Source organism: Brassica napus, chromosome C3 (assembly GCF_020379485.1).
Source record: "Brassica napus cultivar Da-Ae chromosome C3, Da-Ae, whole genome shotgun sequence".
Lineage (NCBI taxonomy): Eukaryota > Viridiplantae > Streptophyta > Magnoliopsida > Brassicales > Brassicaceae > Brassica > Brassica napus.
Genome location: NC_063446.1, coordinates 73186443 through 73204281, shown reverse-complemented (window position 1 = coordinate 73204281; position 17839 = coordinate 73186443). Strand labels below are relative to the sequence as shown.

At 36.8% G+C, this 17839-nt stretch overlaps 1 non-coding gene and 1 pseudogene across 1 annotated transcript; one reads left to right on the top strand and one right to left on the bottom strand.

Moving 5' to 3' along the window:
- The first annotated feature begins 276 nt into the window (after positions 1-276).
- Positions 277-17228, top strand: LOC106364514 (annotated as a pseudogene).
- On the bottom strand, positions 8075-8181 carry LOC125584668. Its single transcript, XR_007321578.1, has one exon. It is a non-coding gene; the product is annotated as a small nucleolar RNA R71 (small nucleolar RNA).
- Positions 17229-17839: the final 611 nt, after the last annotated feature.

The window sequence follows — 17839 nt, the reverse complement described above, 5'->3', positions numbered from 1 at the left end:
CAACCAAATCAGAGTTTGCGTTCACAAGTATGGGAAAGGATAGACCGGCTTGGTATTGGAAGGAGAAACGCACCATGGATACTATTAGGTGATTTCAATGAAATCCTTGGTAATCATGAGAAGATAGGAGGAAAAGAAAGGCCAGCGATATCTTTCCAAGATTTCAGAAATATGATCAGAAACAACAACCTTCAGGATCTGAAGTCTGTTGGTAATCGATTCTCTTGGGTTGGAAAACGTGGCACGCATGACATTCAATGTTGGCTTGATAGAACAATGGCTAATAGACTATGGCTTCAAGAATTCCCGGCCTCTGAAACAGAGTTCTTGGAAATAGGTGAATCTGATCATCGCCCTCTAGTCACCTTTATCTCACATGAGAAAGAAGAACCAAAACGGGTTTTCAGATATGATAGTAGACTGCCAAACAAAGAAGGTTTCAATGAGTCAGTCTGTAGAGGATGGAAGGGTTCAGGGCAGAAGCAATTGCTACAACAACCTTTAGCACAAAGACTAAGACAATGTAGAAGTCAAATCTCTATATGGAAGAAACACAACAGGAGTAACACTGAAGAACGAATACAAGTCCTAAGAGGCAGAATTGATAGAGCTATTACTACTGCTGCATCAACTCACGAGATAAATACAGTTCGAGAGGAGTTGAATCAAGCCTATATTGAGGAAGAAATCTTCTGGAAACAAAAGAGCAGGGTGATGTGGTTAAGAGCTGGTGACAAGAATACCAAATATTTTCACTCCATTGCGAAGGTGAAAAGAAATAGATTGAATCTCTCATCTATCCAGGATAGTAACGGAGTAGTCCACCGAGGTCAGAGACAAATTGCTCAAGTTGCACAAGAGTATTTTCAAAATTTATTTGGAAATTCTAACGCCAATACTTCACTCTATCCTGAAGTCTTTGGAAGCTTCCAGAGACGAGTAACTACTGAGATGAATGCTGATCTGATTAAGGAAGTCTCAGAGGAAGAAATCAGAGAGGCTATGTTTGATATTGGTGTTCACAAAACGCCTGGTCCGGATGGATTCTCAGCCGTCTTCTATCATCAATATTGGGAAGACATTAAAGAAGATATTGTTACGGAAGTTAAGAGATTTTTCCAGGAAGATAATCTTGATCCTCAGCTGAATCATACTAATCTGTGTCTGATCCCCAAAGTCTATCCACCAACTGGAATGACTGAATTTAGACCCATTGCTCTTTGTAATGTGGCCTATAAAGTCATTTCAAAAGTTTTGGTGAATCGGTTAAAGCAACATTTAAGTGGCATGATCAGTGAAAATCAGGCTGCATTTATCCCGGGGAGAATGATCACTGATAATGTCATTATTGCTCATGAGGTCTTTCATAGCCTCAAAGCTCGGAAGCGACAATCTACTTCCTATATGGCCATCAAAACTGATATCACCAAAGCTTACGACCGGCTACAATGGAGCTTTTTGGAAGAAACTATGAAGCATATGGGTTTTGATAGTATATGGATTGGATGGATAATGACGTGCATATCTTCTGTTACTTATTCAGTCTTGATTAATGGATCACCAGAGGGTCATATTGTTCCACAAAGAGGTATAAGACAAGAAGATCCTCTTTCTCCTTATCTCTTTATCTTGTGTGCAGAAGTATTATCTCACATGATGAATGTTGCAATGTCTGAGAGATCCTTGGGAGGCATCAAGATTTCAATCCAAGCACCGGCAGTAAACCATCTGCTATTTGCTGATGACTCTCTTTTTTTTTCTCTAGCTAATGAGAGGGCTGCAAAGAAAATGAAGAAGATATTTGAAGTTTATGAAGCAATCTCGGGTCAGGCGGTTAATCTGAATAAGTCTTCTATCACTTTTGGTTCAAGAGTCTCTCCGATTACCAAAACAAAGATGAAACACATTTTAGGCATCAAAAATGATGGTGGAATGGGGAAATACTTGGGATTGCAAGAGAAGTTTGGAAGAAAAAAGAGTGAAATGTTTCATTACATCATTGAGAAGGTTAAAAAGATTACGCAAGGATGGCATCAGAAATTTCTCTCACCAGGTGGTAAAGAGATTCTGCTCAAAGCTATAGCCCTGGCTATGCCTATCTATAGTATGAATGTTTTTAAACTCACAAAAGAAATATGTGAAGAGATAAATGGAATACTAGCAAGATTCTGGTGGGACTCAGGAGAAAAGAAAGGGATTCACTGGTTTTCTTGGAAGAAGATGGGTCTACCTAAAAGAGAAGGGGGATTAGGATTTCGAGATTTGGAAAATTTCAACCAAGCGTTACTTGGGAAGCAAGTTTGGAGAATTATGCAACATCCAGAGTGTCTTATGGCTAGGATTCTACGAGCTCGTTATTTCCCTGATGGAGACATACTAAATGCACGTTTACAAAAGAGAGCCTCTTATGCCTGGAAATCTCTTCTTCATGGGAGAAACTTGGTGAAACAAGGAATGAGATTTATCATTGGTAATGGTGAACTGATCAACATGTGGACTGATCCTTGGATTCCAGATCATCCACCAAGACCACCGCGTCCACTGAACCAGACAGAGGAGATATGCAAGGTTAATGAGTTCTTCTCAGCAGACCGTAACCATTGGGATGAAAGGAAACTGAGGGAGAGAATTCATCCGGAAGACGTTGATAAAATTCTGGCAATTAAGATCAGCTCCAAAGCACAACAAGATTTGATGGGTTGGCACTATAATGAAGACGGTATCTACTCAGTCAAATCGGGATATTGGGTTAGTTCTCATCAACAAGAACAAGGTCTAATATATCAAATCCCAGGGAGTATTGTACTCAAACAAAGGATTTGGAAACTGAAATCTCCACCGAAACTACAACACTTCCTATGGCGTATACTATCTCAGTGTCTACCAGTTGGTTCTAATCTAAAGCGAAGACATGTTGTACCAGATGATGTTTGTCAAAGATGTTTCCAGCAAGAGGAATCAGAATTACATGTGTTTTTTGAATGTCCGTATGCGAAGATGATATGGAGAACTTCTGGTTTGGATAATGCAGTTATAAACAGCTCTACATCGTCTTTTGAGGATAAGATTCAAGAATGTATCAACATAGGTACATCAACAAGATTGATACATTTTCAAGATCAACCTATTTGGATACTTTGGCGATTATGGAAAAGTAGAAATATGCTGATTTTTCAACAGAAAGATATACCATGGAGGACTCTAATCCGACAAAGCAGAGAAGATGCTAAAGAATGGTTTGATACAACTCGGAACATCGGTTTGTCTACTCAACAAGGGAGGAATATTTCAGCTAGGTCAAGGGATACAAGATGGGCAAAACCCCCTAGAGGATGGATGAAAATTAATGTCGATGGAAGCTTTATTAATAATACAATGAAGAGTAAAGCTGGTTGGGTATTGCGTGATTCAGAAGGAAGATATCAAGGTGGAGTTCAAGCAACTGGAAGATGTGTTAATAATGCCTTGGAAAGTGAACTACAAGCTATACTAATGGCAATGCAACATGCTTGGAGTAGGGGTCACTTAAAAATCTGCATTGAATCAGATAATCAAAAAGTTGTTGATATAATTAATGGTTTAACACTTCACTTCGATGCTTACAACTGGAAACAGGAAATACAATGGTGGAAACAACAATTTCAGACAATACAAATCCAATGGATTGGAAGAGAAGGCAACAAAGTGGCAGATAAGTTGGCAAAACATCCGATTGAAGACAATGTATCTTTTAAATATCATTACTATGTTCCTAGATTTATAACTTCTGAATTGCATAATGATTATGTAAACTCAATATAAACTTAATAAAGTTAGTGTTTAAAAAAAAAAGAATAAGACAAAGGAAATAATTAAATAAGTAGCTCATAGAATCTCATTTAAAAAAACTACTAGGATCCTAAGAGATGCGTTGCACAGAGTGAATTTATATTAAAATTATTTAAGAAATATTGTATGAAAAAATAAATTTATATTCTTGATCGAATTAATATTTTTGGCTCTTAAACAATTTTTTCAAAAACTTTTTTGTTAATTACATAATTGGTTTATTGATGAGCTGGTCCCTTTTTTTTTTAAAAAAAAGTTAAAAATCACTTATCGCATAAAAACCTAACTTTTAGGCCGAATAATCTCAGGCCTACTATTTGGTTACAATGAAACTATGTCAGGTCGGTTTTATATCATGATTTAGCCATTTAAAAATTAATTATGGTTACGAGAAGTTTACGTTCACGTGTCAATCCTATATATCTTCAATAATATTTTTCTCATTTTTGTGTCGCTTTTTTGGTTTTGGTTATTGCTCGATATAAATATTGATTTTTGAGTTTATTCTCATTTCGTTATTTTGTTTTGGCCTGAGATTCAGAAAATGTTTAAGATTTAAAATTATTAAAGAGATAAATACTAATTAGGTTAAGATCCACGCTTTGTACAGTATAAATATTTTATATTTATTACTTATTTTATGTTTTTCAGCATATTATGAAATAATAAATAAATAATTATATATTAAATAACTAAGAAATCAGTTACTATTATGTAATAAATTCGCGTGCACATATAAATCAAACGACCGCTCTTGTTTATTTGCAATCATTTTAGGGTAAATAAATCAAAACAATCAGTCTTATCTTTCGTATATGATATAATTAAATTTAAGTGATATTCACATAGATATATAGTATACTTTTAATATGGATATTTATTAAATGAAGTTTTTACTCGTATGATTTTATGATTATTTGCATATTTGTGTAAAAAAAGTTTACACCAACGATTTTTTTTAAATGTGGAATGTTTAGTGGTTTCAATAATTTATAATCATTTAAAAAAAACAATTAAGATTTCAAAATTAAAATACTAACTTTTCAATATATGTTGAACATAGATATCAAAATATAAGTATATATTTTCATATGATGTATAGTTTAATTTAAACGATATGAAATATATATATATTAACATAGGCACCTATAAAAATAAAATTATTTATTCATATGATTTTATAATCATTGTATCTTATTATAGAAAAAAATTAAACTTTGATCACAAAAGTTTATGTGAAACTTTTAACAGTTTTTGTAATTTATACTCGTTTAAAAAAAATCAAAATACAACATGTACAAACAAAATCTAAATTATTATTTTATGATTAATGTAATTGTGTAATTTATTTTAATAATAAATAATTAACCAAAACTGATAGAAAATATACAGATTGTTAGCAAATTTTTATTATTTAAAATCATTAATTGTCATATATATTTTAATCATATTAGGTAATTCCATAGGTTTTATTTAAGGAATGAATATATAATAATTTCAATTTGATAAATGAATGGTCTTTAATGAATATACTATATAATATAACATTCTCTAGCAATTTGATTTTGGACTAACAAAATTTTTAATTGATTCTCAAGCCGACACTTAAGCGCATAATTAACATTTTAATTACGTGACAACTTAACATGATACTTTTTAATTAGTACAAACTATATGTTATAACTTTTTAAATATTTCTCTATTAATATATAGGAGATTTATTGTTATGGTACTTCTTAATTTTTTTTTTTTTTGTCAACTGGATTTTATTAAAGGGACAAAGTCCAAAAGAAACAGAGCCTACAAACTTTAAGAACAACATAAGGCCCAAACAAGTAGGGTATCCTGAAAACAACACTTGGGGCCGTAAGCCCAATAAGCTAAACCCTTGTGGAAGAAACGAGAAACACGTCACCCACCACGTGTATGAACGCCCAACGCTCACTATACATGCGTCAAGGTAAGAGATAGCTTCCTCCGCTGGAGCCAGAGAAGATTGATATCTTGCATATTTGCATTGTTTTATCCATTCATTCATAAATATTTTCATCATAGAGATTAGGATTTAAACATGTTTAGGTTGCATTTTGCATACATGAGTCTCTATTAGGTACTGGAGTGCCACATGGAGTTCTTGGGGACATTTGGATGCATTTGGAGCTCGAAGGAGGTGAAATAGGTGATCATTAAACGAGCAGAACATGGGAGCGACCTCCCGGAGCGACATCACGAAGTCGCTGTGTCCCACCTCTCAGAGCGACCTTCCTAAAGCGACGCCATGAAGTCGCTCGCGTTCTCGTTACTCCGAACCGTCTTAGATGACCCTGGAGCGACCTCTCAGAGCGACCTACCAAGGTCGCTCCCGATCTCAGAGCGACCTAGCTGGAGCGACCCCGTGAAGTCACTCGCCATATTCATCCCGTTGGAAGCCCAGAGCGACTTGCCCAGAGCGACGCACCAAGGTCGCTCGCATCTCACACCCCACTCGGAGCGACCTCCCAAAGCGACACCCCGAGGTCGCTCGCGTCTCTATGGCAAGACGACACGAAGCGAAGCCTGGAGCGACCTCTCAGAGCGACCCATTGAGGTCGCTCCCGAAGGCCGGAGCGACTTGTCGCAGCGACGTGCCGAGGTCGCTCCACGTCTATTTGTTTGGCCGAATTCATGTTTTCTCAAGGGCCTTTTGGTCATTTCATTATGCACGTTTTTATTTTCTAAACCTATGTTTTAATACTCTGGAAGCCACCAGAAGGCAGATTATCTTTTGATCTATTGAGAAATACACAAAAACTCTCTTGAGAAGTTCATCTCTTGGATTTTGATTGTTATGTTCTTGTGTTCTTGTTGATTTCTTATCTATTTCTCTACATGATTAATCTGAAATCCAATATGGGTTTAAGAGGAATCATGGAGATTAGTGAGTAATCACCTTTTGAATTCATGGGTTAGGGAGATTAAGGGTGATTAGGTTAGTTCTAGGATGTTTTAGTGTAGATCATTCTTGTTCCTTGCTAGTAGAGTATTCCTAATGCATCTTCTGAGTTGGCCACTCAAAAGTTGATCAATAGGCATTTCCCACCCGAAAGGTGTTTGATGAAATGCCTGAGACAACTCTCCTAGGCTTTTAGTATACTTTGCCAAAGACATTTGTTGTTAAAGGTGCTAAGATAGCTAATAGACTTGTTAGTAATGATTGCTTTCATATTATTCAACCAAAGACATTTGATGTTTGAGATATGTTAGCAAATGAGCATTCATCTAGACATAGAGCTTGCTTAGAATTGTGTCTAGGCTTAAGGTTGATAGTTTGATTGATCATTTGCCATCCTTAGTTCGATACTTGATCACCCAAGGTCTAATCCCTATGCCCATGAGTTCTCTTTTCCCTTAGTCAAGAAAGTATCATTCTGTTATTGCTTTCTAGTATTAGTAGTAGTTTAAAACCCATCTAAATCATTGGTTGCACTTAGATTAAGTGAGTACTTGCATTCTCAGTGCTTTGATATCCCTCAGAACTGGTTCGACAATCACTATACTACAACATTTGTCTTAGGAGCCTTGAAAACTCCTAACATCAAATTGGCGCCGTTGCCAAATTCTGAGTAGATTTGAACATTGAGATTTAGTCACTTACTTGAGACTAAGTCATTTTTATTTTCTTTTGTTACTGATTCTTCTTCTTCACCTACCTTTAACTTTCAGGTGTATGAACTTGAGGAGCAGGGGTCCATCAAACCTAGTTCCAATAGTAGCAGACATCAGAGCTTTCGAGAGGGAGTGTGCTAGAGCTAGAAGAGAAGAAGAACAACAAGCCCACTTGCAGAGATTGGATATTGATATGGCAGATCCACCGCAAGGGGCAGAACACCAACCGCGGGCAGCTCGACCCATTGGTACTTATGACCGCCCCAACATTCTTGGTCATAGACTAGGAATCCGAGCACCGGCTGTGGCAGCCAACAACTTTGAGGTCAAGTCAGGACTCCTCAACGTGATCGAGAACAACAAATATCATGGCTTGGCTTTAGAGGACCCATTTGATCACTTGGACAGGTTCGACAGCTACTGTGGGTTGTCAAAAACCAATGGTGTGTCAGAGGATGCCTTAAAGCTGAAGTTATTCCCTTTCTCTTTGGGGGATAAGGCACGTCAGTGGGAGAAGTCTCTACCCAGCGACTCTATCACCACTTGGGATGAGTGCAAGAGAGCATTCTTGGAGAAATTCTTCTCATCCTCAAGAACTGCTAAGCTGAGAAATGAGATCTCCAGTTTCCAACAGAAGAACTTGGAAGGATTCAGTGAAGCCTGGGAGAGATTCAAGGGCTACCAAGCTCAATGCCCACACCATGGTTTCTCTAAGGAGAGCTTGCTGAGCACATTCTACCGTGGTGCTCTTCCTAAGTACAGGGCCAGACTGGATACAGCTAGCAATGGGTTCTTCTTGGGGAGAACTGAGGAAGATGCAGAGGAGCTGGTTGACAACATGGTAAAGAGTGATGCAGTCTACAGTGGAGACCACGACAGAAGCAGTCGAACAGATGATAAGCAGACGAGGAAGGAGTTGAAAGCTCTACAGGATAAGATAGACATCCTCCTTGCTGATAAAGCCACACAAGAGCAGCTGCACTTTGTTGGTAACCCAAGCCAAGATACACCACCTGTTGTCCATGAGGTTGAGGGTTTGGAAGGTCAGGAAGAGCTGTGTTTCATCAACAACAATGGTAGCTGGTACAAAAAAGAGCCCAACTTTCAGTACAACAACTACCAACAGAAATCCTATCCCAACAACCAACAGAGTGGTTATCCGCCTCGAAACAACCAGCAAGGCAGCTATCAACCTCAGCAAAACCCCTCATCTGGTTCCTCTGCTCCTCAAGAGAGCAGCACTGACACCCTGCTGAAACAAATCTTGGAGTCTCAGACTAGAAGTGAGAAGCATGTTGGATATGAGTTGAAAAACCTTCATTCCAAGATTGATGGGAGCTACAATGAGCTCAACAACAAGTTCTCACATCTTGCTTCTACAGTCAAGAATTTAGAGAATCAGTTTGCTTCCATGAACACTCACCAGACTCGCCAGCAAGGATCTCTACCTGGAAAATCTGACCAAAACCCCAAGGAGGCCAAAGCTATCACCCTTAGGAGTGGTAAGCAGTTACCTCCTACAACCCTCACCAGGGATGCTGAGAAACTAGGTGAGGAGGTGGCCATCAACTTAGATGATGAAGTGGTGATTGTTGATGAGAAAATCAATGATGAAATCTTGGAGAAGATTGTGGAAGCCAAGGGTAAAGGAAAGGTTGGGGAAGAGAAGAAAACAGTGAAGGATGGTGAAGTTCTTGCTCCAGCAAGTGAGAATTCTTTTGTTCCTCCTCCCTATGAACCCAAACTACCATTCCCTGGTAGATTCAAGAGGCAGCTGCTAGAGAAGTACAAGGCTTTGTTTGACAAGCAAATGAGTGAAGCTCAGGTTGCAATGCCCATCATCGATGCTTTCATGTTGATTCCTCAATACAACAAGTTCCTGAAAGATGTTGTAGCTGCAAAGAAGAAGGAAATGGAAAGCATGATGATTCTTACCCATGAGTGCAGTGCCATCATCCAAAGGCTTGATGTTCCAGAGAAGTTAGAGGATCCAGGATGCTTCACACTACCTTGTGCTCTTGGACCTATGGTATTTGAGAAATGTCTCTGCGATTTGGGAGCTAGTGTCAGCGTGATGCCTTTGTCTGTTGCAAAGAAGCTTGGATTCACTCAGTACAAGAAGTGTAGACTCTCTCTGGTGTTAGCTGATCGTTCAGTGAAGTACCCTGTGGGCATCTTAGAGGACCTACCTGTGAAGATTGGAAGGTATGAGATACCTACAGATTTTGTGGTGCTTGAGATGGGTGAGGAGGCTCACGACCCATTGATTCTTGGAAGGCCATTCTTAGCTACAGCAGGAGCAATTGTTAAGGTGAAAGAGGGCACGATTGATCTCCATTTGGGTAAAGGGCATGTTCTCCACTTTGACATCAAGGAGAAAATGAAGAAACCAACTGTGTTCGGGCAAGCCTTCTACATTGAAGAGATGGGCACTCTTGCTGATGAGCACCTTGAAGAGTTACCACCTGAGGACGACGAGGAGGGAGCATCTCCCTCTACTCATTCCCCATAGAAGGTAACCCACTGCTTTCCTTTGTATATACCATTTCGTTTTTGCATATTAGTTTTCTCTTTTTGGGTATCTCTCTCTCCTTGACAACACAGAGACTGTGTCATTTAAGTTTGGGGGAGGTACCAAGTATTTGATCACGTTTGCTTTGATGATTTTGAGTCTCATGCATTGCATTATACATATATATTTGCATTAAAAAAAAAAATTCATTTAGTTTGCATCATTGGCATTTCTAGGAGAGTCTAGAGCATATAGGTTGCATTTACTTGCATTGGGAGCAATGATTTGAAATGCCTTGTAAAGAACATTACTTTGCACCTGAATATGCACCTCTCAAAAACACTTGTATGCTTCGAGCCTTGAAGACTCTTCCTGAAACTTGTTGATTGCTGAAACTCAGTCTTTGAAGCCAACTACAACCTTATTTGAACTAAACGAACTTAATGCTTCTTGCTCATGGTCCCTTGTGTACTGAGTCATGGCTATACACACCTGAGTTGTCACATCCTTTATGCCAATCTTATTCTGACAAACTCTAGTGGTAGACCACTCCCAAAACCTTTCCCTCCTTTTAAGCTTTAATTGTTTTATGAGTGAGGCATTCTTCGGAAAGTCTTACATGTGCATAATGTTGAGAGTATCGAGAACGACAATGCTTGATCTTCATTCTTGCTAGATTGGGCACTCTATTGTCTAGCCATAGGTGGGGGGGGGGGTGAGAGTTGTGATTATGATTTGGGAGCAATGAAAAAGGAAAAGAAATGACTCTTTGTGTTTAAGTGAATTGTCTTACTGGGATAAGTAGAAAAACCTCTAGCTCAAGTTATGAAAAGTGTTGGCCCCCATTTAAAAAAAAAAAAAAAAAAAAAATAAAATATGAAAAGAAAAGAAAAAGAAAGAAAAATGGGGCTAGCAAAGTTGTTAGGAGCTAAGTAATGTTTTGAGGTTGTGAAAAATCCCTTGTAGATTTCAAAGAAAAGAAGTTAATGTTCTTAGGATCTTTTGGTGAGAGATGTGAGTTGGGTTTGACATTTGAGAATGATTGTGTAATTGTATGTTTGGGAAAAGGGTAGAACAATGGAGATTGAGCATTGTATGCATGAGTTGGTCCTTTTCTTAGATATATTATGTGCAATGTCAAGGCTACTTGTTTCGAGAGTAAACCACCGTAAAGATTTTATGTTTCGAACCTTTTGAATCACTTGAATAAAAGTCTTCCCTTACCCAAATGACTTGGACCGACTGACCATTTGCAAGAATCCACCTGATGTTTTGTGCTTAATGAATGTGAGAGTTGGTTGATTTGAATGTGTGGATGCTTGATGATGAATGTAAGGGCAAAAAAGAGTTGAGATAGGCCTAGAGAAGCTAGAGTGTAATAAGAGAGTGTGCTCATGTTGGATTAGATGTTGAATTGAGTGCTAGTTGTGTTTCTTTTGGCTAAGAGCTCCCATCTTCAAACCTCTCTCCCTATGAGTTCTAGAAAGTTCACTTGTGGACAAGTAAAAGAACAAGTTTGGGGGAATTGATATCTTGCATATTTGCATTGTTTTATCCATTCATTCATAAATATTTTCATCATAGAGATTAAGATTTAGACATGTTTAGGTTGCATTTTGCATACATGAGTCTCTATTAGGTACTGGAGTGCCACATGGAGTTCTTGGGGACATTTGGATGCATTTGGAGTTCGAAGGAGGTGAAATAGGTGATCATTAAACGAGCAGAGCATGGGAGCGACCTCCCGGAGCGACATCACGAAGTCGCTGTGTCCCACCTCTCAGAGCGACCTTCCTAAAGCGACGCCATGAAGTCGCTCGCGTTCTCGTTACTCCGAACCGTCTTAGATGACCCTGGAGCGACCTCTCAGAGCGACCTACCAAGGTCGCTCCCGATCTCAGAGCGACCTAGCTGGAGCGACCCCGTGAAGTCACTCGCCATATTCATCCCGTTGGAAGCCCAGAGCGACTTGCCCAGAGCGACGCGCCAAGGTCGCTCGCATCTCACACCCCTCTCGGAGCGACCTCCCAAAGCGACACCCCGAGGTCGCTCGCATCTCTATGGCGAGACGACACGAAGCGAAGCCTGGAGCGACCTCTCAGAGTGACCCACTGAGGTCGCTCCCGAAGGCCGGAGCGACTTGTCGCAGCGACGTGCCGAGGTCGCTCCACGTCTATTTGTTTGGCCGAATTCATGTTTTCTCAAGGGCCTTTTGGTCATTTCATTATGCACGTTTTTATTTTCTAAACCTATGTTTTAATACTCTGGAAGCCACCAGAAGGCAGATTATCTTTTGATCTATTGAGAAATACACAAAAACTCTCTTGAGAAGTTCATCTCTTGGATTTTGATTGTTATGTTCTTGTGTTCTTGTTGATTTCTTATCTATTTCTCTACATGATTAATCTGAAATCCAATATGGGTTTAAGAGGAATCATGGAGATTAGTGAGTAATCACCTTTTGAATTCATGGGTTAGGGAGATTAAGGGTGATTAGGTTAGTTCTAGGATGTTTTAGTGTAGATCATTCTTGTTCCTTGCTAGTAGAGTATTCCTAATGCATCTTCTGAGTTGGCCACTCAAAAGTTGATCAATAGGCATTTCCCACCCGAAAGGTGTTTGATGAAATGCCTGAGACAACTCTCCTAGGCTTTTAGTATACTTTGCCAAAGACATTTGTTGTTAAAGGTGCTAAGATAGCTAATAGACTTGTTAGTAATGATTTCTTTCATATTATTCAACCAAAGACATTTGATGTTTGAGATATGTTAGCAAATGAGCATTTATCTAGACATAGAGCTTGCTTAGAATTGTGTCTAGGCTTAAGGTTGATAGTTTGATTGATCATTTGTCATCCTTAGTTCGATACTTGATCACCCAAGGTCTAATCCCTATGCCCATGAGTTCTCTTTTCCCTTAGTCAAGAAAGTATCATTTTGTTATTGCTTTCTAGTATTAGTAGTAGTTTAAAACCCATCTAAATCATTGGTTGCACTTAGATTAAGTGAGTACTTGCATTCTCAGTGCTTTGATATCCCTCAGAACTGGTTCGACAATCACTATACTACAACATTTGTCTTAGGAGCCTTGAAAACTCCTAACATCAAAGATGCACGACGGACTCCGCCATCAGCGGAAACGAACCAGTGAAGAGACCAACAGAGAAGCCCTCACATAAGATCAACCCGAAGATCTTAGTCTGACGAATCAACGCTTCTAGAAGATAACACTGTTTTCAATCAAACCAAAGAACTCTGTTCTTCCTGCGAGAACAATCGACCATCTTTGAAAATAAATTTTAGCTTGAAGATGAATCGTCCCTGACCAAAGGGAAGGAAGAAGACAGAGGATCAGATCGAGAAGTCAGTGAGGCAGGGGAGGGCAAGAAGCAACGATCGGATTTATGCCGGCGAAAACAGTGCTTAAGGAGCCATCGTTTCCCAGAGAGAAGCCGGCGAAGCAGGTTCCATGGAAGCCACCGCTTCCCAGAGTCAAAAGCCCGATCCACGGGAGTCAAGGCCGAAGGAAACCGGCTGGCGAAAACGAAATCATTTTATCTCTTCTCTGTGAAAGATACTAGAGAGGGAACAATGATGAGAGAGAAAGCCCGATGGTACTTCAGTTTAATTTAACTTGTTATATATATTTTTTCTTCTATCCTAATATGAATTTTTGTACGGTTTACATTTATTTTATATTGTTCTATCCTCTTATTATTCACACCTTATTATTCACACGTGACACACCCCCACAAATAATACACCACTAGATGGAGACCCGCGCCATGCACAGAATTAGATATTACATAAAATATTATGTTATATAAAATGTTAAACCAAGAGGAGACTTTGTTGTTACTAAAGTACATTCAGAAACAATGTTTTGAAAACCGAATTGGACCGGCTGGTCAAACCGATTTTTCCAATTTGATCGTGATTCATTAAAAAGCCGAATTTCTGTTTGAAATTTAAGAAAAACTGATAAAACCAGTCAAAATCGGTAAAACCGTGACTTGAGTCAACTTTAAAACCGAGTTCTAAAAATTAACATATAATTAATGTGTTATTAATTTTTATTAAAATTTTATATTTCATAATAAATGTGTGACTATTACTATTTAATTTGTTTTTTATTTAATTCTATTTTCTTATTAAATATAAGTAATTTTTTTGTGTTGCTCTCATACACTATTCTCATTTTTTTAATATTCATAAAAATTAAGATTTTAGTTGTAAAAATAAATAAATACGGTAATTTGAAAGATTAATTAATTTTTTTTTATCAATTTCAATTCACAAAATATTCGCTTGTTTATTATATATACAGCTAGATTTATGTTTATTGTTTATTTTTAGTTAATAAAATATATAATAAAAACATATTATATTTAAAACAATTTTTTAGATCCATAAATATAAATATAAATATATATATATATATATATATATATAATTTTTAATTATAAAATTTGGTTCGACAGGTTGAATCGATCCAGTCAGTCATCCAGTAACTATACCGAATCGGTATCCAATCCAATTTTCAAAACATTTCCAAAGACGTGCATTAAATAACCAAATAGGAAATATAGTTTGTGGTTTTGAATCTATCGCCGTATAATATTTTTTTGCGATTTTGCTTTAAATTATCCACAAAATAAGACGAATAAACTGAATCTATAATCAATGTATAATTATATGGTTTATGCGGCAAATCAATTAGAATGCCACATATGGTAACTTTCAGATATTATTTCGAGATACAAATATTATACTTTGACAGATTAATAGCGCATTTATTATTTTAAATGATTTATATTCTAAAAAGCATATGTATACAAACCTAATAATCAAATACACAATAATATTTGTGATATACTATTTTTCCATGGAAGAAAATATTATTTACTTATTACATGTTTCCCAAAATGGAATATATAATTACTAATTTCTATTCCTAAACCACAATGATTCTTTACAGTTTTTTTTTTATTTAGAAAAAGGTCTTACCAATTATTCTTTATTTAGTTAACCATATTTCAGAGCTAATATGGGGGATATACTATACGCTCCTGTTCGGAACTACCCTAAACGCTTCATAATTAACATATATGTACGAAGCACAGATCCTTATTCTCTTTAATAATATACAGTATAAAAATGACTGTGCTATATTATTCAGTAATTTCATTATTTTTTTTGTGCATGCTATAAGCCCCATGATACAATTTACTAATCGTTAGTGTAAAAAGTTACATTCTTAGTGTCGCAAACGTCGTTGTGTAAGAAGCGTTGAAAACGTCATCGTGTAAGTTTGTGTTCGATTCCTTATTATTTAAAAAAAAATAGAAATATAATGTATTAGATATAATACAATACATATATGGTACCAATGGCATTATTAGTAATTAGTCTAGTGTAGAAAAGATAGTTATAACTGTAGGCTGAGAAAGCATGCGGGAGCGACACATCAGATAAATGACATGGATGTAATTAAAATAAAAAACTAAGATTATTTTTTTAAAATGTTCATGTAATAAGTAAGGGATGCTTCATGGACCTACAAAACCTCTCAAAGTCGTATTGTTTATTTGATTTATTTGAAAGTAGTTTTTATTTTAATTAATTGTGATGTTTTGTGGAATATATGCAGGAGGGATAGCTTCATAACTCATAAAGCATTTTGTGATGCATTAGCAGAAGAGGGTGCAAGAGCCATACCATACCCTATTCTCATCCAATCTTCTTCTCTTCATCAAACTCAACACAACATAAACTTCTCTTCTCCTCACAAACCATCACCGGCCACAATAACAATCCCCATGGTCATGATGAACTTCCTATGAAGCAAGAAGAGCCACATCATCACTTCCACAACATCCCTCCTTGGCTCATCTCATCAAACCCTAACCCTAATGGCAACAATGCTAATTACTTCCCTCTTGCTTCTTCTTCTGCAAGCTTCCTCCACTCATCTCCAGCAATGTCAGCCACAGCTTTGCTCCAGAAAGTAGCTCAAATGGGTCCAACAAAGTCAACAGCTACTCCAGAGGAAGAAGAAGTGAGGGCATCGTCGTTGATAACTACTACAATGGCTGCATCGATGATGACGTCACATCAGAACATGGATTCGGGTTTCAAGACTACTATATGATGAATCAGCTTCCTCATCATCATCACGGCGTTGGAGAAGCTTTCGACGGTGGTTTTATCGCCGTAGACAAGAAGAACGATGTGGGAGACGACGGTGGTGGAGAGACTAGAGATTTCTTGGGGTTAAGATCGTTAATGTCTCATAATGAGATGCTAGGTTTCGCTAATAATCTTGGTAACTGTATCAACACTTCTGCTTCAGAGCAACAAGAACGATACAGCCATCAAGATTAGGTACTAGGTCGCTAGCATATGCATGTAGAGTTTAAAAATTAGTGTTCTCGATCGAAAGATAATTTTTATATAAGATTCTTATAATTTTATTTCATGATCGTCTGACTGTTAATTCATGTGTGTGGTCAAAAGAAACATAAGATAACTCTTTGCGTATTATATGGTGAATGAAATGGTCAAAGGGAAGTCAACATATTATTTCTCGATCCTCCGCAGTCCGCACCAAAGGAGGCCACGTATAGGAAAACTTCCTCGTAATATTATTGAGTTGAAATTTTTTTTTGTATTCACGTACATAAGCAAATATAAGTTCGTTACAAAAATTTATGTATATAAAATATTTCATTAGATTTTATATTTTCAGTTCTCGTACAGAGAACTATCAAATTTTAAAATAACTCTAAATTTAACATACTAATATACAAAAAAAAAATACTAAATACACTTAGAAAAGTCGTAAATGTTTAACTCAAAATTTCGTTTAGCAGTTCGTGGATTGATCCATTTCAATCCGTATTTCTTATTGCATATTTTTATAAGTTAGATTAACTTCATTATTAAATTCCTAACAATAAGAACTCAATTATTTTAGAACACAGTGAATAACAAAGATCCATTTTACATAACATTAAGTTTATATATATCCTGTAGATAAAAATTTTAATCCAGAAAATTATATATTGTTAATAGTTGATGGGAGAAAATTAATCTTTTCACAACAACAAATGTTGCCGTGAGCTGTGACTTAACATGAGCCAATGGTCGTTGGTGGGAAATTAGGCGGTCCACACCGACTCTTGCATTGATGATAGCTCTTACACGGACCTTTGTAAACACAATCCGAACGATGCTCAGCATTCTCACTTAAACCTGTTAATTACCATTGTTAAACAATAATTTATTTATTTTTGGTGTAAAAACAATATTTTTTAAAAAACTAGACAAATATTAAAATATGATTTTTAATTGTAGATATGAATAGAAAATATAAACCGTATTACCTCTTGACTGAGAAGTCACTAGGAGAGAACATATAACGAGTAAGACTACAGATTGAAGCTTTGATAATGCCATTTTGTTGGTATGATGTAAGCTTTACTTTACTTTTTTTTTCTTTTGGTGCTTGGTGTGAACAAAGTAATTGGGAGCAAGAGCATGCTTATAAGTACAAGCGATGGAGCGGCCGGTAAGACATGTTTAGTATCTAATTTATTTATTGTCTTGAGATATCTTTCTAAATTAATGGGTCAAATCTTTGTAGAGGTTATATAAAAATCTTCAAAAGATTGTAACATACTGTACATTCATTGTAAGGATTTCAAATTAATATAATAATATATGTGATATTTAAATAAATAATCTTAAATTATTTTACAGTTTATATTTAGAAGTTTTATTTCATTAGATTTTTAATTATATAGTATAAGTATTATGAAAAAAACTACAAGATGAAATTACGTATTTTAGATAT